This window comes from Portunus trituberculatus, chromosome 37, assembly GCF_017591435.1.
Source record: "Portunus trituberculatus isolate SZX2019 chromosome 37, ASM1759143v1, whole genome shotgun sequence".
NCBI classification, from domain to species: Eukaryota; Metazoa; Arthropoda; class Malacostraca; order Decapoda; family Portunidae; genus Portunus; species Portunus trituberculatus.
Genome location: NC_059291.1, coordinates 20,509,362 through 20,531,647, shown reverse-complemented (window position 1 = coordinate 20,531,647; position 22,286 = coordinate 20,509,362). Strand labels below are relative to the sequence as shown.

Genomic DNA, 22,286 nt, shown 5'->3' with positions numbered 1-22,286 from the left:
TTTTAGTATCGTCCCAAACATATTCATGTAACTGTCAATTCCTACTGGCATATCATTAACATAAATCAAAAACATGATGGGACCAAGCACTGACCCTTGTGGAACTCCACTGGTTACCTTCTTCCACTCGGACTTCCTTCCTCTCACCACTGTTCTCATTTCTCTTCCCACTAAGTAATTTTCCATCCATTTTGCTAGTTTATCATTTACTCCTCCAATCTTCTTTAGTTTCCACATCAGTCTATTGTGTGGCACTTTATCAAAGGCCTTTCTCAAGTCCAGGTAGATAGCATCCACCCATCCCTCTCTATGTTGTAGTATGTCAGTCACTCTTGAATAAAAACATAATAAATTGGATACACACGATCTTCCTTTTCTGAAACCAAACTGTCTTTCACTCAGAATGTTTTCACTTTCTAGATACTCACTCCACTTAGCTTTAATTACTTCTTCACATACCTTGCACAATATACTAGTCAACGATACTGGTCTATAATTTAACGGTTCCATTCTACTACCATTCTTATATATAGGCACAATGTCAGCTCTTTTCCACTCTTTCGGGACTATTCCTGTTCGTATGGAGGTTTCCACAATATCAAATACAGGGTTCAACAATTGATCCTTACATTCTTTTAGCAACCTCCCAGATATGCCATCAGGCCCCATTGATTTATTAATATCCAGATTGCTTATAATTTTCCTTACATCTTCTTTAGTAACCATGATGTCCTGCATTTGCTTTATTTCCGTAGGCCTTCTCCATAAAATGCTCCTCCTTTGTAAACACTTTGCAAAAGTTGTCGTTCAAAATTTCAGCTATATCTCCAGCATCCTCATATACTTCTTCCCATTTTTACCTTTTCTATTGCCTCCCTTTTATTTAGTTTTCCATTTATGAATTTGTAAAACATTTTGGGTCACTATCACAGTTTTCCACCACCTCTGTTCATATTCCTTTTGTGCTGTTCTCCTTACTTCAACATATCTATTCCTTGCTGTTTTGTAAACTTCTCTTGATAATACATCACTGTTTTTCTTAAGTTTCTTCCATGCCTTTTCTTTGTTCTTTTTGCTTCTTCACAATTTCTATTAAACCACTGTTTATTATTTAAAGTCCTCTTTCTGTGATATGGCACAAACTTTTCACAGCAGAGTTATATAAATCCATAAATTTATCGTATTTCAATTGCATATCCCTTTCCTGGTATACCACGGACCAGTCAATTTCATTAAAGAACTCCCTTATATGGTTATAATTTGCCCTAATATAATTTAATTTTTCCTCCTGTGTTCCACAATCTTATCTGTGCTTAATTCCGTATCCAGCTCAAAGCTTAGGACATCATGATCGCTTTTCCCCAAGGGACTTTCATGTTCAATTTCCTCTTTTAGAGAGATGTCCCTGGTAAATACCAAATCCAACCTTGCTGCAACATCTTGTCCCCTGAACCTTGTTGGTGATCTCACCCACTGTGTCATCAAGTTATTTGTTGCTACATTTAACAATTCCTCTGCCCACTCACCACTGTTTACCACTTCGTAGTCCTCCCACACTATTTCTTTACAATTAAAGTCCCCGACTATCATCACTCTATCCTTTCTAATGAGTTCTTGCTTCATTCTGTCTAGAGTATTTCTCATCACCATTTGATACTGTTCATATTCCCAAGCACTGGTTCTGGGTGGTATGTATACTGTTATAATATTAATGTCTCTCTTACCATCTGTTATAAGCATACTTATCACTTCCTCATTTCCCTTACTATAGTTCACCTCCTTCACTATCAGATCTTCCTTAGTAAGAACCATTATACCACCACCTCCTTTATTTTTTCTATCATTTCTCCATACTTTGTAGTGTTTGACATCAAACCAATCTAACTTTATTTCAGGCCTTAACTTTGTTTCCACCACACACATTATGTCCAGTTCATTGTTTCTTAGGTAATCCATACATTCTAGACTCTTAGACAGAAATCTATCTATATTCGTGTAAGTCACTTGAATTCCATTCCTAGTCTCTTTCTTCCATGTTTCTGTCAGTGTAATGTCTATTCCATCTGTTTTATTCACCACTTCTTCAGCCTCCCATTTCTCATCCTCCAAAAAAACTTAGTCTTTTCCTCCTCGGTTCTTACGTCATTCCTCTCTTTCACTTCAGTTACAAGCTCTCTCATTTTCATCCGTTCGTCCTGTGACATATTTCTTCTTATGTAAATTGTTTTGGTCTCCTCAGAGTCCTTAAGTTTCCAAGCCCTCCTCAGCAAGTTCTCAGCTGCCACCTGAGACTTTAATTTCAATTTTAATGGTCTACTTTTGCCTTCCTCAAAAGCTCCTAGTCTAACACTTTCTTCTACCTCAGAATATAGGCACTCTTCCTCTTCTGAGATCTTATTCAGTAAAGTCTTAATCCTGTCATTTTCCTTATCTCTCCTATCTTCCCAGTTCCTGTTAGTTTCCTCCCTCAATCCTGTTATGATCACGCATTTTTTTTTTCAGCAATATCTCTCACCACATACTCATTTTCCTTTAATGCCTTTACCATTTCACTCTGTGTAATCACTTTATTTTCCTCTTCCTGCTTTTTCACTATCTCCCTAAAGGACTTTTGTATTTCCTGGTGTTCTTGTTTCACTTCTTTCATCCTGACATCAATTAGGTTAAGGCATTTCTCCTTCCCCAGGTCCCCTTCAGATATTTTCTTCTCCATTTCGAGGAGTTTAGCCTTCGTCTTGTCACATTGTTTCCTTAGCTGTTTGTTTTCTTTCTCCATTTCCACTTTTTTCCCTCAATAGCTCTTTGTTCTCTCTCCTTAACAAATAGATTTCTTTTTGAAGGACTCGTTTTCCGCTATGACTCTATCCAGTTTTTCTTCTATGGAACTAATGCTTAGAAAGTTACTTTCTAATGCCTGAATTCTTGCATCCATGTCGAATTTTTCAAGCCCTCTTGGAGTGGTAACAAAACCTTCAAAGTCCCTGGCTGGAGTGGACGCCATGGTAGTTATCGCCAGCTGTTCCTGGCCAAAACAAACACCGCCGACAATCTCCGCTCAAGGACCACTCTCCATATCCCGCTTGAAAATGGTCCACTTTTTGCACTTTGCGACAGTAGGACATTAATAGGACATTAACACAGAGATACCTGGGCCCTATAAACACCATAGGTATTTTCTCCTCTTCCCTGTCCACAGTCGGAAACGAGGCGTCCTCAGACCTCCTGCTTCGGCGGTGGCTAGCGAGTGTGTGTGTGTGTGTATTTACCTAGTTGTATTTACCTAGTTGTAGTTTTACAGGGCTTGGGCTTTATGCTCATGTGGTCCCGTCTCCATATCTACACTTATCCAATTTTTCTTTAAAACTATGTACACTCTTTGCTGACACCACTTCCTCACTCAAACTGTTCCAAGTCTCAACACATCTTTGGAAACTAAATTTTTAACATCTCTCAGACATCGTCCCTTCTTTAGTTTCTTACTATGCGATCTTGTGCTTCTAAAGTTATATTCTTCTCTCAGGATCAGTTTCTCATTATCCACTTCATCCATTCCGTTAATCAATTTATAAACTTGTATCAGATCCCCTCTCTCTCTTCTCTGCTCCAAGGTTGGTAGATCATTAGCCTTTAGTCTCTCCTCATATGTCATCCCTTTAAATTCTGGAACCATTCTTGTAGCCATTTTTTGTAGTCTCTAATTTTCTTATGTGTTTCTTTTTATGGGGAGTCCACACAACTCCTGCATATTCCAATCTAGGTCTTATTTAAGTACATATCAATTTCTTCATCATTTCCTTGTCCATATAGTGAAATGCTACTCCAATATTCCTTAGCAAATTATACGTCTCTCTGAAAATTCTATCAATATGGCTTACCGGTTGATTATTTTCTTCCATTGTCACTCCCAAGTCCTTTTCCTTTTTTACTTTTTCTAGTTCTACTCCATCTCCCATCTTATAGATTCCCACTGGTGTGTGTGTGTGTGTGTGTGTGTGTGTGTATTTACCTAATTGTATTTACCTAATTGTAACATACGGGAAAAGAGCTATGCTCGTGTTGTCCCGTCTCCATATCTATTAATGTCCAGCTTTTCTTAAAATCATGAATATTCCTTGCGTTGACCACTTCCACGTCTAAACTATTCCATGCTTCCACCCTTCTATGAGGAAGCTATATTTTTCACATCTCTCCTATAAGTGGCCATTTTAGTTTTTCCCATGCCCTCTCGACATTCTTCCATTCCACATACACAGATCTTCCCTATCCATTTTTCCATGCCAATCATCACTCTGTATATTGCTATCAGGTCTCCCCTTTCTCTTCTGTTTTCCAGGGTTGGAAGTTGCATTCTTTTCAGTCTGTCTTCATAAGTCAAATCTCTTAAGTCAGGCACCATTTTCGTTGCAGCCCTCTGTACTTTCTCTAGTTTCCTTATGTGTTTCTTTAAGTTCGGAGCCCACTGTATTGTTGCATATTCAAGCCTCGGTCTTATCATTGCAGTAATTATTTTCTTCATCATTTCTTCATCTAGATATCTGACGCCACTCTTATGTTCCTCAATAAGTTCAATACTTCTCCAATTATTTTGTTTATATGTCTCTCTGGCGATAGGTCATTGGTAATTGTCACCCCAAGGTCTTTTCTTCATGACTGGTTTTATGTCTTCATTTCCTATCTTGTACATACTCCTGATTCTTCTTTCACTCTTGCCAAACTCTATTTTCTTGCATTTTGTCGTGTTGAACTCCATTTGCCATGTACAGCTCCATTTCCATATTCTGTCCAAGTCTTCCTGGAGTAGTTCGCAATCTTTGTCACATCTCACTTTTCGTAACAATTTTGCATCGTCTGCAAATAGGCTCACATAACTGGACACCCCATCCACCATGTCATTTATGTAGACTGAACATTACTGGTGCCAACACTGATCCCTGTGGAACTCCACTCTCCACCAATCCCCATTCTGATGGTCTGTCCTTAATTATTGTTCTCATTTCTCTTCCTACCAAAAGTCTTCCATCCATTTTAGTAAACTGCCATGCACTCCTCCTACCATTTCAAGTTTCCAGATCAGTCTCTGGTGTGGTACCTTATCAAAGGCCTTTTTTAAATCCAGATATATTCCATCAGCCCAACCATCTCTTTCCTGTATTACATCTATCACCCTCGAATAGTAACATATCAGGTTTGTCGTGCATGAACGCCCTTTCCTAAAACCAAATTGACACTCACAAAGTATGTCATTTTCTCCAAGAAGTCTGTCCATCTAGTCTTCACCACCCTCTCACACATCTTAGCTACCACACTTGTAAGTGACACTGGTCTATAGTTCAATGGGTCTCTCTTGTTACCTGATTTATAGATTGGGACAATGTTAGCTCTTTTCCAGTCTTGGGGCACTACGCCTTCCCTTAATGAGGCATCAATTACTTCACAAACTTTTTCTGCCAATTGCTCCTGCATTCTCTTAAAATCCATCCTGATACCCCATCAGGTCCCACAGCTTTTCTCACTTCTAAACTCCCCATCATGTTCTTGATCTCCTCCACCGTTACTTGAAACTCCTTCATAATCCCTTTCTGTTCCATTACCAGTGGTTTGTCAAAAGCAGTCTCCTTTGTGAATACCTTCCGAAAGCATCCATTCATAGCCTCTGCCATTTCCTGGGATCTTCACTGTATACTCCATTTACTTCTAAACTTTCAATACTTTCTCTATTTTTGATGTTGTTGTTCACATGTCTGTAAAAAAGCCTTGGTTGGTCTTTACATTTATCAATTATATCCTTTTCTTGTTTCTTTCTTTCTTCTCTTCTAATCAACACATATTCATTTCTTGCTCTTTTGTAACTTTCCACTGCTTAATCCGTCTTTTCCTTCTCCACCTCTTCCATGCATCCTCTTTTCTTGTTCTAGCCTTTTCACATCTATCGTTAAACCAGTCCTGCTTTCCAACTTCTCTATGTTGTCTTATTGGTACAAATTTTTCTCACCTTCTTTGTATATTTTTATAAATTCCTTCCACTTTTCATTTGCTCCTTAGCACTCTTGAATTTCATCCAATTTGTCTCTTGAAAGAATTTCTTTAGGTTTCCAAAATCTGTCTTGGCATAATTCCATCTTCCCACTTTATATTCTTCATTCCTTCTAGATTTCTCTTCGTCTATCACCTTGAACTCCAAAACTGCATGATCACTCTTTGCTAAAGGGCACTCCACCCTCATCTCCTCAATGACCATTGGCTCTGTACTAAAGACCAAGTCCAGTCTTGACGATGCTCCCTCTCCGTGTGTGTGTGTGTGTGTGTGTGTGTGTGTGTGTGTGTGTGTGTTTTCACTGTTTGATCTGCTGCAGTCTCTCGAGACAGCCACGTTACCCTACACGAGCTCAGAGCTCATTATTTCCGATCTTCGGATAGGCCTGAGACCAGGCACACACACACACCGGGACAACAAGGTCACAACTCCTCGATTACATCATGTACCTACTCACTGCTAGGTGAACACTACACGTGACAAGCCAAATATCTCCACCAGCCAGGAATGAACTGTCCTCTGGCTTGTGTGTGTGTGTGTGTGTATTTACCTATTTGTATTTACCTATTTCTGTATTACAGGGCCCAAGCTAAGCTCTCTGTGTCCCGTCTCCTTGTCCATTCCTGTCATATCTCTCTTTCATCTGATTGACACACACCGCATCAAAGACATCACTGCTCAGTTTATTCCACTTATCAATGCTACGGTGCAGGAAAATGTATGTTCTCACGTCATTTAGACAGATGTCTTTTATTAGCTTTTTTCCATGTCCTTGGAGATAATTACTTGAAGTCACCTTTATCAACTCTCTGTCCAGTATGTCAATCTTGTTCACCAATTTATACATAGTTATCATGTATCCTCTTGTTCTTCTCTCTTCTAGTGTGGTCAGCCCCAGCTTACTCAGTCTTTCCTCATAGTCTAACTCCCTGAGTTCTGGTACCATCCTTGTTGCCAGCCTCTGTACCTTTTCTACCTTCTTCACATTTTTCTTCATATGCGGTGACCAGACACAAGCTGCATATTCTAACTGGGGTCTTATTAAGGTACATAATATCTTCTTCATCATTCCTTCATCTAGGTAGTGGAATGCAAGGCCAATATTTTGAAGCATGTTATATGTTTTCCAAAAATCTTGTTAATGTGTTTCTCCGGTGACAAAGTGTTTTGCAGTTACTCCTAAGTCTTTCTCCTCATTGGTCTCTTTAATTTTCATATCATTAACATAAATCAAAAATATGATGGGACCAAGCACTGACCCTTTTGGAACTTTTTTAACATCTCTCAGACATCATCCCTTCCTCAGTTTCTTACTATGCGATCTTGTGCTTCTAAAGTTATATTCTTCTCTCAGGATCAGTTTCTCATCCACTTCATCCATTCCGTTAATCAATTGTATCAGATCCCCTCTCTCTCTTCTCTGCTCCAAGGTTGGTAGATCCATTGCCTTTTTTAGTCTCTCCTCATATGCCATCCCTTTAAATTCTGGAACCATTTTTGTAGCCATTTTTTGTAGTCTCTCTAATTTTCTTATGTGTTTCTTTTTATGGGGAGTCCACACAACTCCTGCATATTCCAATCTAGGTCTTATTTTAGTACTTATCAATTTCTTCATCATTTCCTTGTCCATATAGTGAAATGCTTCTCCAATATTCCTTAGCAAATTATACGTCTCTCTGAAAATTCTATCAACATGGCTTACCAGTTGATTATTTTCTTCCATTGTCACTCCCAAGTCCTTTTCCTTTTTTACTTTTTCTAGTTCTACTCCATCTCCCATCTTATAGATTCCCACTGGTCGTCTTTTACTTTTTCCCATTTCCATGACATAGCTTTTGTCCACATTGGATTTTTTGCTCCATTTCCAGATCTTGTTTAAGTCTTCCTGTAGTATTTTTTTTTTTTTTTGTGTGTGTGTGTGTGTGTGTGTGTGTGTGTATTCACGAATGTTACAAGGCAGGATGCATGTAACTTATCTTCGAGAGGAGAAGGGAGGAAGGGAGATGGGGAAAAGGGAGATGGAGGAGGAAAAGGAGAGGAGAGAAGAGAGAGAGAGAGAGAGAGAAGAGAGAGAGAGAGAGAGAGAGAGAGAGAGAGAGAGAGAGAGAGAGAGAGAGAGAGAGAGAGAGAGAGAGAGAGAGAGAGAGAGAGAGAGAGAGAGAGAGAGAGAGAGAGAGAGAGAGAGAGAGAGAGAGACCTAAACCAGCACACAGTCAGGGACGCCTTTAACTCACTACTGGTTGTGCATGACATGCACAACTACGCCACCTTCCCACGCACAAATCTGGGTCATCCCTGGACCCGGTGGTGACGGATCTTCCTTCCACACAGTACAGTGCTTCCCACTCGACTTTGTAGGGACCTCAGACCACGTGGCTGTATTCACCAGAGTACAGTTCAAGACACCACGTGAGGAAGCTTCAACGAACCCTCTGGAGCTGGGAGGCTGCCGACTGGGATGCCTTCGTGCTGCACTGAGGACTACAGAGTGGGAGGATGCTGCGTGGCGACGCCAGCCAGCAGGTGAGGCAGCTCACCGAGCTGCTTCACAACATGCAGGTCTGCTGGGTGCCGCACTGTCCATAAAACAAAGGCATCAGATCAGCCTTGGTTTGGTCCTGCTTGCGTTGCCGCATCAGATGCCAAATACAAAGCCTGGCGTGCTCTCAAGAGGCACCCAACGGCCAGAAACAGACTGAGGCACCGGCGGCAACAAGGCATATGAATGCCACGCAAGCATGGGCTATAGAGCAGTGGAGGCAAACCTGAAAAACAAACTAAGGGAGGCCAGGTTGGCTGCAAGCAGTGGTGGAGCCTTGTCAAAGACAAGCAGGGTGAGTCATGGGCACCTCCGTCCTGCACTCCACCAGGCAGGCGGCAGCAGCCCACAGTGCAAGTGACAAGGCAGACCTCCTGGCCAAGCACTCAGCTGAAAAGATGTGCATCCCGACCCGAAAGACCCTCTCCGCTGCTGCCTCAAATAGTGAAAGAGACACTAGTGAAAGTGATAACAAGTGAAGTGGAAGTCTGAGCGATTCTCGAAAGTTTGACGAGAACAAAGCTGTGGGGCCTCAGGACATCAGCCCGCATTCACGCCAGTGTGCTGCTGAGCTAGCACGCCCACTCACTTCCTCTTCAATCACTGCCTCGCCACCTCCACATGGCCTGAAATGTGGAAAGGAAGCAGTGTGGTGCCTCTTCACAAGAAGAACTCCAAGGCAGAGGCAAAAATTACAGACCCGTGTCCTTGCTGCCTGTGCTGAGCAAAGTGCTGGAAACAATTGTGGCCTCACAGTGGCGCAGCATCTCGAGCGCCACCACCTGCTGAGCAACAGGCAGTTTGGGTTCAGGCAAGGGAGGTCGGCGGCAGACCTGCACCTGCTCCTCTCACGAAGTGGAGTGAGGCCCTGGACCGAGGCAAGGCCACAGCAGTAGTGGCTCTTGATATCAGCTGCGTTTGACAGAGTTTGGCATGCAGCGCTCATCACCAAGCTCCGCGCTGTAGGCGTGGAAGGAGCACTCCTCCAGCTCCTAGAAAATTACTTGAGAGCCAGGCACCTCAAAGTAATTATCAATGGGCGGGAATCAAAACCACAGCCCATAAGGGCAGGCGTTCCTCAAGGGAGCTGCCTTGGCCCTTTGCTGTGGAATGTGTATATCAATGATCTGTTACACCTCGTTCCTGCAGTGAAGGCGTTTGCAGATGATATAACACTATCCCACAGCTACGGACTGGAGGAGGAAGCTGCAGCCACCTGTGACATCAACGCCACCTTGAGCCGCATCGCAGCCTGGGGAAGGAAGTGGCAAGTTAAGTTTGCTGCTCACAAAACCCAGCTGCTAAGCATCACCAGGACAGTGAAGCCCTGCGTCGCCTTCAACGGGAGACACTGGCCTTGGCGGGAGGAGGTGGAGGTGCTGAGGGTAACTTACGACCGTAAGTTAACTTTCAGGACCCACTTGGGCGACTAGCCAGAGAGGCCTCAGGAAGCTGGCATCCCTGAGGAGAATCTCCTACCTTCTAGACGCCAAAGGACTGGAGTTGCTCTACAGTTGCAGGTCCGCTCCTCCTTGAATACGCCTGCCTTGCCTGGGCGGCGCGGCCAGCAAACATCTCGCTCTCCTGGACAAGGTCCAGGACCGAGCGGCGAGGCTCATCAGGAGAGTGAGCTCGGCTACACTGCACACCCTCCAACACCGGCGGGACGTGGCGGGCCTCACCGTCATGTTCAAGGTGCAGCAGCAGAGGTGGCTCACCTGCATGAACTCCAGCAGCCTGCCCGACAGGCCGAGATTGCCACCAGAACCGTCATCCGTGCCCCTGGGAGCTGCTCCAGCCCAGGTGCAGAACGTGGCACCAACAAAGGCAGTTCCTCAACACGTATATCGCTTGTGGAACGCTTTTGTTGCTGTGCAAGCAGTGTAGAGGCTGCTGGTCCACGCAGCAGTTCAAGTGTACAGTGAATGAGTGGCTGCTACGGACAGACAGACAGAGGCAGGCTTTTGGATAGAAGGCATTAACTGTGACTTCTTTAGCCTAATATTGTACTAAGTATGTAATGTATAATGTACAAAACTCTGTATATCTATGTAAATTGGTATAAATAAAAATAAAAAGAGAGAGAGAGAGAGAGAGAGAGAGAGAGAGAGAGAGAGAGAGAGAGAGAGAGAGAGAGAGAGAGAGAGAGAGAGAGAGAGAGAGATATGGAAACAGTCTATGCCATTGGGTAATTTTAGACACAAGGCAGGATGCATGTAGCTTATCTTTAGTGATTGATGGAGACAAGGATGGTGGGAGGAGAACTAGGATTTCAAGGACAGCATACGGCGTGTGTAGTTGGTATGCAACACACTATACGGGACAACTGAACTGAAGAAAGCTCAGAAAAGAAATACTGAGGCTTCATGACGCCCACATAGGCGTCACCGTATTGAAGGGGTTAATAAATCAATGGGGCCTGATGGCATATCTGGGAGGTTGCTGAAAGAATGTAAGGATCAATTGTTGAACCCTGTATTTGATATTGTGGAAACCTCCATACGAACAGGAATAGTCCCGAAAGAGTGGAAAAGAGCTGACATTGTGCCTATATATAAGAATGGTAGTAGAATGGAACCGCTAAATTATAGACCAGTATTGTTGACTAGTATATTGTGCAAGGTATGTGAAGAAGTAATTAAAGCTAAGTGGAGTGAGTATCTAGAAAGTGAAAACATTCTGAGTGAAAGGCAGTTTGGTTTCAGAAAAGGAAGATCGTCGTATCCAATTTATTATGTTTTTATTCAAGAGTGACTGACATACTACAACATAGAGAGGGATGGGTGGATGCTATTTACCTGGACTTGAGAAAGGCCTTTGATAAATTGCCACACAATAGACTGATGTGGAAACTAAAGAAAATTGGAGGAGTAAGTGATAAACTAGCAAAATGGATGAAAAATTACTTAGTGGGAAGAGAAATGAGAACAGTGGTGAAGGGAAGGAAGTCCGAGTGGAAGAAGGTAACCAGTGGAGTTCCACAAGGGTCAGTGCTTGGTCTCATGATGTTTTTGATTTATGTTAATGATATGCCAGTAGGAATTGACAGTTACATGAATATGTTCGTGGACGATACCAAAATTATGAGGAGAGTAAAGAATGTGGAAGATTGTTACAAGCTACAGGAAGATCTTGATAAAATATATGAGTGGAGTAAAGAGTGGCAGATGGAATTCAATATAAACAAGAGCCATGTTATGAAAATGGGAAGAAGTAGATACAGACCAAACTGGGATTACAGGCTGGGTGATGAGAAAATTAAAGAGACCAATGAGGAGAAAGACTTAGGAGTAACCGTGCAAAACACTCTGTCACCGGAGAAACACATTAACAAGATATTTTGGAAAACATATAACATGCTTCAAAATATTGGCCTTGCATTCCACTACCTAGATGAAGGAATGATGAAGAAGATATTATGCACCTTAATAAGACCCCAGTTAGAATATGCAGCTTGCGTCTGGTCACCGCATATGAAGAAAAATGTGAAGAAGGTGGAAAGGGTGCAGAGGCTGGCAACAAGGATGGTACCAGGACTCAGGGAGTTAGACTATGAGGAAAGACTGAGGAAACTGGGGCTGACCACATTAGAATAGAGAAGAACAAGAGGAGACATGATAACTATGTATAAATTGGTGAACAGGATTGACATATTGGACATAGAATTGATAAAGGTGACCACAAGTAATTATCTCCAAAGACATGGAAAAAAAAGTAATAAAAGACATCTGTCTAAATGACGTGAGAAAGTACAGTTTCCCGCATCATAGTATTGATAAGTGGAATAAACTAAGCAGCGAAGTCGTTGATGCAGTGTGTGTCAATCAGATGAAAGAGAGATATGACAGGAGTGGACAAGGACACAGGACAGAGAAAGCTTAGCTCGGGCCCTGTAATACACAAATAGGTAAATACAAATAGGTAAATACACATACACATACATACACACACACACACACAAAAAAAAAAATAAATAAATAAAAAAAAATAAAATAAAATAAATAAATAAAATTAAAAAAAAATTGAAATCTTGTAAACTTAACCCTTATGTTCCGGTGATTAAACTATTTTCCAATATCCCATGACGGGTAAAAATGGTAAACCTAGAAATTGTCAGAAGACTCTGAATACTAATAATCATTTTCTCTTTGTTATTCTGAATACAATGATGTACTTTCTAGCTCGATGTGACCTCTGAAAGTTTAGTTATTGCCTTATCAAGGATTCCTCCTCTGCCCGCTGTGTGATCCGTCAAGCAGAAATAGTTCAGTGAGCGATGACACAGCGCAAACACACACACACAAACACACACTCACACTCTCACTCTCTCTCTCTCTCTCTCTCTCATCTTTTAAACAATGGGGAGGCAGTGGAAAAAATTAGGCAGGAGATCAGTGTTAGGCCGAAGTTTGGACCTTCTGAGGGTGACAGGGTGGCTTGGCCCTCTGTCGGGAAGAGCAGAGTGGGGAAGAGGGAGCAGGCGAGCCAGACGGGGAAAGATAGTAGTCAGGATGGGCAGAGATGGCAGGTTGTGAGGGGAAGGAAAGCGGAGGCAGTTAGGGAGGATAGGACTAAACCTGTTGAGTGTGAAAATAGGTTCGGTTTGTTGGAGGAGAGGGGAGAGTGAGAGTGGAGTGAATGAAGTGGTTGTGGTGAGTGAAAGGAGAAAGAAGGGGTAGAGGAGAGGAGGAGGAGGGTTGTCTAGCACACCTCAGGTGTGTGTGGTGGATGACTCTCAGGTTAGGTATTTAGATAGCACTTTCTGTGGGAAAGACAGGGATAGGAGGACGAACGTGTGTATGCCTGGTGCAGGTGTGAAGGCAGTGAGTGAGGAGGTGCAGAAGAGGTTGGGGGATGGAGAGGAGGGTGTAGTAGTTTTGCATGTAGGTGGGAACGATGTCAGAGCAGGTGGGTTGGAGGAGTTAGTGGCACGATTTCGGGAAATGTTAGGCAAGATAAGGGAGAGTGGTAGGAGGTGTGTAGTGTCAGGAATCTTGCCTCGTGTGTATGTTAGCAGGGAATGGTTGTCTAGAGCCATTGGTGTGAATGATCAGGTAAAAGGGATGTGTAAGGATGTGGGTGTCAGCTTTGTGGATGTATGGGATAGGTTCTATGGGCGAAGGGATTTGTATGCTAGGGATGGTGTGCATCTGAGTAGGAAGGGTGTGGATGTGCTGAGTGGATGTCTGGAGGGGGGAGTTGGGATGGAGTGTAGGGGGTGAGGTAGCAAATGCATTCCAGAAGAAAGATGCTAGACATAAATTAGATAGGATAAACAGAGATAGTGAAAAGATTAGGAAAGATTTCCAGGTGCAAATAGGAGAGAATAAGATTAGGATTCCAAATAAGGAGACAGCATCTAGGAAGGTAGCTGGACTTAAATGTTTTTATGTAAATGCCAGGAGTCTTAGGAACAAGAAGGACGAGTTATCTAGTTATATAGTTGAGGAGGACTTAGATGTTGTATGTATATTGAGCATTGTTTAAAGGAAGTTGAGGTAGGAGAGACTTTAGCAAACAGTGACCATCATATAATTAGATTTATCATTAATTCCAGTAGGGATAATATAGTGAATAAGACTAGAGTCCCAAACTATCAGAAAGGCAATTATGGTAGGTTAAGTCAGTTATTAGGAGAGGTAAACTGGGAAGATAGTTTTGGAAATAAAACTGCGCAGGAGATGTGGGATATTTTTAAGGTTGTAGTAAAGGGTATAGTGATGCAGTGTATCCCTTACAAAGATATAAGGCAGAGAAACAGGAAGCCATTATGGTGGACTCATGAGATAGGTAGCCAGATCAGAGAGAAGAAGAGGGCATACAGAGAGTTGCAGAAAAGTGGGGAAGATGTAGATTTGATTAGGTACAGACAGGTCAGAGATGATTTGAGTAAGGTTATAAAAAAGTAAAAGGCAGGCAGAGATAAACTAGCTAGAGCTGGGAGTAAAGATCCCAAAAAATTATATAGTTATTACAAGGTCAGTGATAAAAGAAATAAGGATAGGATTGGACCACTCAGAAAAGATGGTGTAGTAGTGGATCAAAATGAAGACATAGTAGAATTATTGAATGAACAATTTTCTTCAGTATTTACTAGGGAAAGAATAGGAAATCCTGTTACAAACAGTGCGACGAGTAGTTTAAGAGCTTTAGAAAATATTGATATAAAACCGGGAATTATTAGGAAATTTATTCTTGAACTAGACGATAGGAAAGCTAGTGGTCCTGATGAGCTACATGCCAGAGTACTTAGGGAGGGTGTAGACAGTATTTCTGAAGCACTTAAGTTAATCTTTGAAAGATCACTTAGGTTTGCTGAGATACCACAGGACTGGAAGTTAGCTAATGTTACTCCAATATTTAAAAAAGGTAGGAAGGATGATGCAAATAATTATAGACCAATCAGTTTAACTAGTATAGTATGTAAGATACTAGAGAAAATCATTAAGGGTAGTATTTGGGAGCATTTAAATGAGAATAGATTAATTAGAGATACCCAACATGGCTTTAGATCAGGAGGTCCTGTCTTACAAATTTGCTCGATATCTTAGAATATATTACCAAGGAGTTAGATGATGGAAATAGCATAGATGTTATATATCTAGATTTTAGCAAGGCGTTTGATAAGGTACCGCATAGGAGGCTAGTGTACAAATTGAGACTACATGGGATAGGGGTAGGTTAGTTGATTGGATTAGTGAATGGCTTTCTGATAGGAAACAGAGAGTAGTATTAAATGGGGCAATGTCTGAGTGGAAGGAAGTGGTTAGTGGGTACCCCAAGGATCAGTGCTAGGACCTCTTCTTTTCTTGGTGTACATTAACGATTTAGATATAGGAATTAGTAGCAAAGTATCAAAGTTTGCAGATGATACTAAGATAGCATGTGCAGTACAGGGTGAAAAGGACAATTACAGAATACAACGAGACCTGGACAGGCTGATAGCATGGGCAGACAGGTGGCAGATGGAGTTTAATTCTAAAAGTGTCAGGTTATGCATTTAGGTAAAGACAACACAAACTTTAACTATGAGATGGAGGGATGTTGGCTAGAGGCAGTAGAGGAAGGAAAGGATTTAGGAGTAGTGATAGACAGGACTATGAAATTTTCAAAGCAATGTTTAGAAGCAAGAAATAGGGCAAATAGGATCCTGGGTTTTATAAATAGAAATGTTAGTTATAAAAGTAAGGAAGTGGTGCGTAGCTTATATAATTCCTATGTTAGGCCCCATTTAGAGTATTGCATACAGGCCTGGTCACCCCACTATAGGCAGGATATCAACATGTTAGAAGCAGTTCAGAGAAGAGCAACTAGGATGATACCAGCTTTAAAGCGCCTGGAGTATAGAGATAGATTAAAGGAATTAAACATGTTTTCATTTGAGAGGAGATGTATAAGAGGGATATGATAGAGTTATTTAAAATGTTCTCAGATACAAACTACATAGATGTGAGATCTTTCTTTACCTTAGAGGAGGAAGTAGGACTAGAAATCATGGCAGGAAGATTAGAAAGCAAGGCTGCAGGTTAGATATAAGAAAATATTTCTTTAGTCATAGGGTGGTAGACTTCTGGAATGCATTGCCAGAGACGGTTGTAAATAGCACTAGTTTGACAATGTTTAAAAACAGATTAGATAAGCACTTAAATTTATTAGATTTATAATTATGTATAGCGCTGCATGATAGTCTTTTTAAGAAATTTACTATAGTTAAACAAGACATGATCCCCATGTATGGGGATCACAGATTGTAGAGGAATTCGCTGCAGGACTTAGCCCTGTTAATGGGCCAAATATTTAGAATTAGTATATAAAGTATTGTGTACTTGTAAGTGTATCTTTAAGTACTGATGACGAGGTCGCTGTGCGACTGATACAGGATAACCTAGATGGGCCCTGGTGGCCCTTTGTTATCCTATTATTTATGTTATGTTATGTTATCTTGGAAGAGAAATTGTACACTTCCAATGAGAGAGAGAGAGAGAGAGAGAGAGAGAGAGAGAGAGAGAGAGAGAGAGAGAGAGAGAGAGAGATGATACATGTTATTTGCTTGAAACTTGATATGAAGGGTGAAGATACTCTCTCTCTCTCATTGAAGTGTACAATTTCTCTCCAAGAAGAGAGAGAGAGAGAGAGAGAGAGAGAGAGAGAGAGAGAGAGAGAGAGAGATTCTTTCACTTTTTCATATCAAGTTTCAAGCAAATAACATGTATATCATCTCTCTCTCTCTCTCTCTCTCTCTCTCTCTCTCTCACACACACACACACACACACACACACACACACACACGGTACACAGAAGACGGTCGCTGAGCTCCGGAGAAATCATCTTTACTACTACTGTTGCCGTTGCCTAAGAGTAACTAAGGTGGGTAAGGAGCATGTAATGTTTGTCCGTCTCCATATGTTAACTGTTGAGAAGCAAGTAATGTCCAGGAAGGTGAATTTTAACTGTAACCTGCGTTGGAACCATCAGCTGGAGTTGTTTACATCTGCGCAACATGGCGGCCGCATATTCGGAAGAGAAATTAGACTTCACAGGCTTTCAAGGTACAATGGAAAAGAGCGTCTATGTCAAGAAAATTCTGGAATTAGAAGGAAAATTGAAAACTATTTGAAAAGTATGGCGAACTGGAAAAGAGTCATAACAATGTGCTGAAAGAGTGCGCTGAAATGAAGACAGAAAATGCAGTACTGAAAGAGGAAGTTAAGTTAATTAAAGTGAATTGCGACAAATGTGGAGAATCTTTAGGAAAAGTGATGGAGAAGCAGGCTGAATGGAAAAAAAGTCAGGAAGTGGAAAGAAAGGAGGTAAATTACAAAGTTGCAAGTCTGGAAAAGGAAATCAAAGAGTCTGGGAGAAAACTTTGGGCCTTGCTGAAATTATAGATCAACAGATCATAGAAGAGAAGATTGCTGAGAAAGTGGTGAAGGTTATTAAGTCAAATGAGACATTGGTGAGGGAAACTGTAGACAAAAGAGATGTGTGGTGATATTTGGTGTGGAGGAGGATAAGACACCGAGTAAAATGGAGAGAGAGAAAACATAAAAAGGTGATAAATAATATCATTAATGTGGTGCAGGAGGAGGGAAAAGACCTAGTACAAGAAATAGAGGACTTCCATAGAATTGGAAAGTTCACAGGAGAAGGTATGAGGCCAATAAGAATCAAATTTAAGTCACAAAAGGATGTAGATGAATTGGTGGAGAAGTCATGGAGGTTAGCCCAGCAGGAAACAACAAGGAAGATTTGGTTGAGAAGAGATCTCGGTGAAAAGGAAAGAGAAATGTTAAATGAGTTGAGAAAGGAGGCTTTGAAAAAATGAAGAGAGGACAGAAGAGGAGAAGAAAGAGTTTTCTGGAGAATCTTGGATATGAGACTGAGGAAGTGGTTCATAACCCAGAAAAGTACAGTAAGAAAGGACTAAAGAAACTTACGTATGAGCGGAATGTAATGTATTCCAACATAAATGGAGTGATATCGGGATTTTAGAACTCAACGATTACTTGAGGGACAAGAACCCAGATATTGTGGGTCTTACTGAAACAAAACTGAGAGAGGAGAAGACCTGATGATGGTTGGAGAAGGAAATATAATGTTTGGAAAAGAAATAGAGTAGGTAAGATGGGAGGAGGAGTGATGTTGCTGGTTAAAAAGATATAAAGGTGGATCAAGTGAAAGAAGGTATGGGAAAGGCAGAAGTGCTAAAGATCAGAGCAGAAACTAATGAAGGAAAAAGAGGCACTACATAGTGGTGTACGTACCACCTAAGACAAATGCATGGTCAGTACAGGAATATGAAGAAATGATAAGAGATACAGGAACATGTCTGGAAGAAATGTTGGGTGGCTGTGAACGAACTATAATGATGGGAGATTTTAATTGTAAAGAGGTGTGTTGGGAGGACTGGTCAATGGAAGGATCAGAGACAACATGGGAAATACACTATTGACACTGGCAATGGAAAATGTGTTAACTCAGTGGGTCAAAGAAGATACTAGGTTTGGAGGAGAGGAGCATCGTCAAGACTGGACTTGGTCTTTAGTACAGAGCCAATGGTCATTGAGGAGATGAGGGTGGAGTGCCCTTTAGCAAAGAGTGATCATGCAGTTTTGGAGTTCAAGGTGATAGATGAAGAGAAATCTAGAAGAAATGAAGAATATAAAGTGGGAAGATGGAATTATGCCAAGACAGATTTTGGAAACCTAAAGAAATTCTTTCAAGAGACAAATTGGATGAAATTCAAGAGTGCTAAGGAGCAAATGAAAAGTGGAAGGAATTTATAAAAATATACAAAGAAGGTGAGAAAAATTTGTACCAATAAGACAACATAGAGAAGTTGGAAAGCAGGACTGGTTTAACGATAGATGTGAAAAGGCTAGAACAAGAAAAGAGGATGCATGGAAGAGGTGGAGAAGGAAAAGACGGATTAAGCAGTGGGAAAGTTACAAAAGAGCAAGAAATGAATATGTGTTGATTAGAAGAGAAGAAAGAAAGAAACAAGAAAAGGATATAATTGATAAATGTAAAGACCAACCAAGGCTTTTTTACAGACATGTGAACAACAACATCAAAAATAGAGAAAGTATTGAAAGTTTAGAAGTAAATGGAGTTTGCAGTGAGGATCCCAGGGAAATGGCAGAGGCTATGAATGGATGCTTTCGGAAGGTATTCACAAAGGAGACTGCTTTTGACAAACCACTGGTAATGGAACAGAAAGGGATTATGAAGGAGTTTCAAGTAACTGTGGAGGAGATCAAGAATATGATGGGGAGTTTAGAAGTGAGAAAAGCTGTGGGACCTGATGGGGTATCAGGATGGATTTTAAGAGAATGCAGGAGCAACTGGCAGAAAAAGTTTGTGAAGTAATTGATGCCTCATTAAGGGAAGGTGTAGTGCCCCAAGACTGGAAAAGAGCTAACATTGTCCCAATTTATAAATCAGGTAACAAGAGAGACCCATTGAACTATAGACCAGTGTCACTTACAAGTGTGGTAGCTAAGATGTGTGAGAGGGTGGTGAAGAATAGATGGACAGACTTCTTGGAGAAAAATGACATACTTTGTGAGTGTCAATTTGGTTTTAGAAAAGGGCGTTCATGCACGACAAACCTGATATGTTACTATTCGAGGGTGATAGATGTAATACAGGAAAGAGATGGTTGGGCTGATGGAATATATCTGGATTTAAAAAGGCCTTTGATAAGGTACCACACGGAGACTGATCTGGAAACTTGAAATGGTAGGAGGAGTGCATGGCAGTTTACTAAAATGGATGGAAGACTTTTGGTAGGAAGAGAAATGAGAACAATAATTAAGGACAGACCATCAGAATGGGGCTTGGTGGAGAGTGGAGTTCCACAGGGATCAGTGTTGGCACCAGTAATGTTTGCGGTCTACATAAATGACATGGTGGATGGGGTGTCCAGTTATGTGAGCCTATTTGCAGACGATGCAAAATTGTTAAGAAAAGTGAGATGTGACAAAGATTGCGAACTACTCCAGGAAGACTTGGACAGAATATGGAAATGGAGCTGTACATGGCAAATGGAGTTCAACACGACAAAATGCAAGAAATTAGAGTTTGGCAAGAGTGAAAGAAGAATCAGGAGTATGTACAAGATAGGAAATGAAGACATAAAACCAGTCATGAAGAAAAAGACCTTGGGGTGACAATTACCAATGACCTATTGCCAGAGAGACATATAAACAAAATAATTGGAGAAGTATTGAACTTATTGAGGAACATAAGAGTGGCGTCAGATATTTAGATGAAGAAATGATGAAGAAAATAATTACTGCAATGATAAGACCAAGGCTTGAATATGCAACAATACAGTGGGCTCGAACTTAAAGAAACACATAAGGAAACTAGAGAAAGTACAGAGGGCTGCAACAAAATGGTGCCTGACTTAAGAGATTTGACTTATGAAGACAGACTGAACAGAATGCAACTTCCGACCCTGGAAAACAGAAGAGAAAGGGGAGACCTGATAGCAATATACAGAGAGATGATTGGCATGGAAAAAATGGATAGGGAAGATCTGTGTATGTGGAATGAAAGAGTGTCGAGAGGGCATGGGAAAAACTAAAATGGCCACTTATAGGAGAGATGTGAAAAAATATAGCTTCCCTCATAGAAGGGTGGAAGCATGGAATAGTTTAGATGTGGAAGTGGTCAACGCAAGGAATATTCATGATTTTAAGAAAAAGCTGGACATTAGTAAATATGGAGACGGGACAGTACGAGCATAGCTCCTTTCCCGTATGTTACAATTAGGTAAATACAATTAGGTAAATACACACACACACACACACACACACACACGCTCCCTTGATCGTCTTCCCAGAACACGAAAGGCACGCCTGCATCTCCGTGAGCCACTTTGGGTTCTCAATACGATGTTTGGAGTCTGTTCTCCATCACCACTATCTCTGTCTTCTCTCTGTTCTGAGAAAACAGGTGGATCCTCTGAATCATTTTCCGAGTCTTCACTACTGCTGCCTTCGCTTTCTTCAGTTTCTTCCTCATAATTACTGTCACTGTAGTCAGGCTCAGAAGCACTGCTAAATAAAAATGACCTGTCTTGTTCCATAGTGAGTTATGAACTGAGACGTCCCTTCGCTCTTATCACGGTGCTTTTAACACGGCAGGTCGCTGGGGTTGACACGTGTCGATCTCAGAATGGGAGAATAGCTTCGTTACCCCTAAATATACAGAGCTAGTGGCAACACTATGGGTGGAAAAAGAAGCCAGATACTTCCACTTGCCATCTGACTTGAGAAACCGCGCGTGGAGCTCAAACATGAGACACGAAAATTTTTGATTACGGGAATGATCGCCGTCGTTACGGACGCACTGATGCAATCGTTCATATACGATCGCCGGAACATAAGGGTTAAGGTTTTGCTGAAGTTAAAGCAAATTACCTGATTTATAGGTACAGGCAACCCCAGCTTAACGAAGGGGTTACGTTCCTAAAACACCCTTAGTTAAGCGAAATTTCGTTAAGCGAACCGATTATAACAAGTTTAACCCCTGACTTGAACTTCCATTGAGAGTAAACAAAGCGAGTGCATCATAGTACAGTGAAAGGTTTAATGAAAGTGAAAATTGAGAAGTTAAACATTTAGGCAGTTTAAATTAAGTCATTAAAATGTACACTAATGTATGTATGTACGCAACTTTATAATGTTGATGATCTTAAATTTATGAAGGGAGGGAGAGTGAAACGGGAAAGACACTAACCGGCAACCTGTGGAATGTAAAGAAAGGGCGCATCATTGTATCACATACAAAACTTATGTACCACATTTCCACAAGGCTTTCCATTTTAACCTTTGTACAGTCACGAGTTCAGGTGGTTCTTTTAGCTTGCAAGGAAGATATGATCTCACCAGCCTTCTTAATAGAGTCTGCTGACTTGAAAATAGTAGAGACAGTAGATGGAGTCAAGATGGTGGCGAGCAAAGCTATTAGTTTTCTGGCCTTTCTTGTGTCCATGAATAATAGCTTCACTTCGAGAGTAAGAGACTTCCTGGTCTTCTTAGCAACGCTAGGCGACATTGCAGGGCGTTTTGGTGGTAAGTTGAGTGAGGGAAGACGAGCTGCTGTTGACGCTGTTATTGTTTTGAACAGGGGGAGTGAGTGGTGTGTGTGTTGTCTACGAGGCACTGGTGTATTCAAAAGCCTGTTGGCTTGCATGATACGGCG

The 22,286-nt window shown here is 41.3% G+C and overlaps 1 protein-coding gene across 4 annotated transcripts in view; it reads right to left on the bottom strand.

Moving 5' to 3' along the window:
* The window catches only part of LOC123514381 (membrane-associated protein Hem-like), a 215,930-nt gene that overhangs the window by 34,320 nt on the left and 159,324 nt on the right, over window positions 1-22,286 (bottom strand). The gene's annotated exons all lie outside the window — the stretch shown is intronic.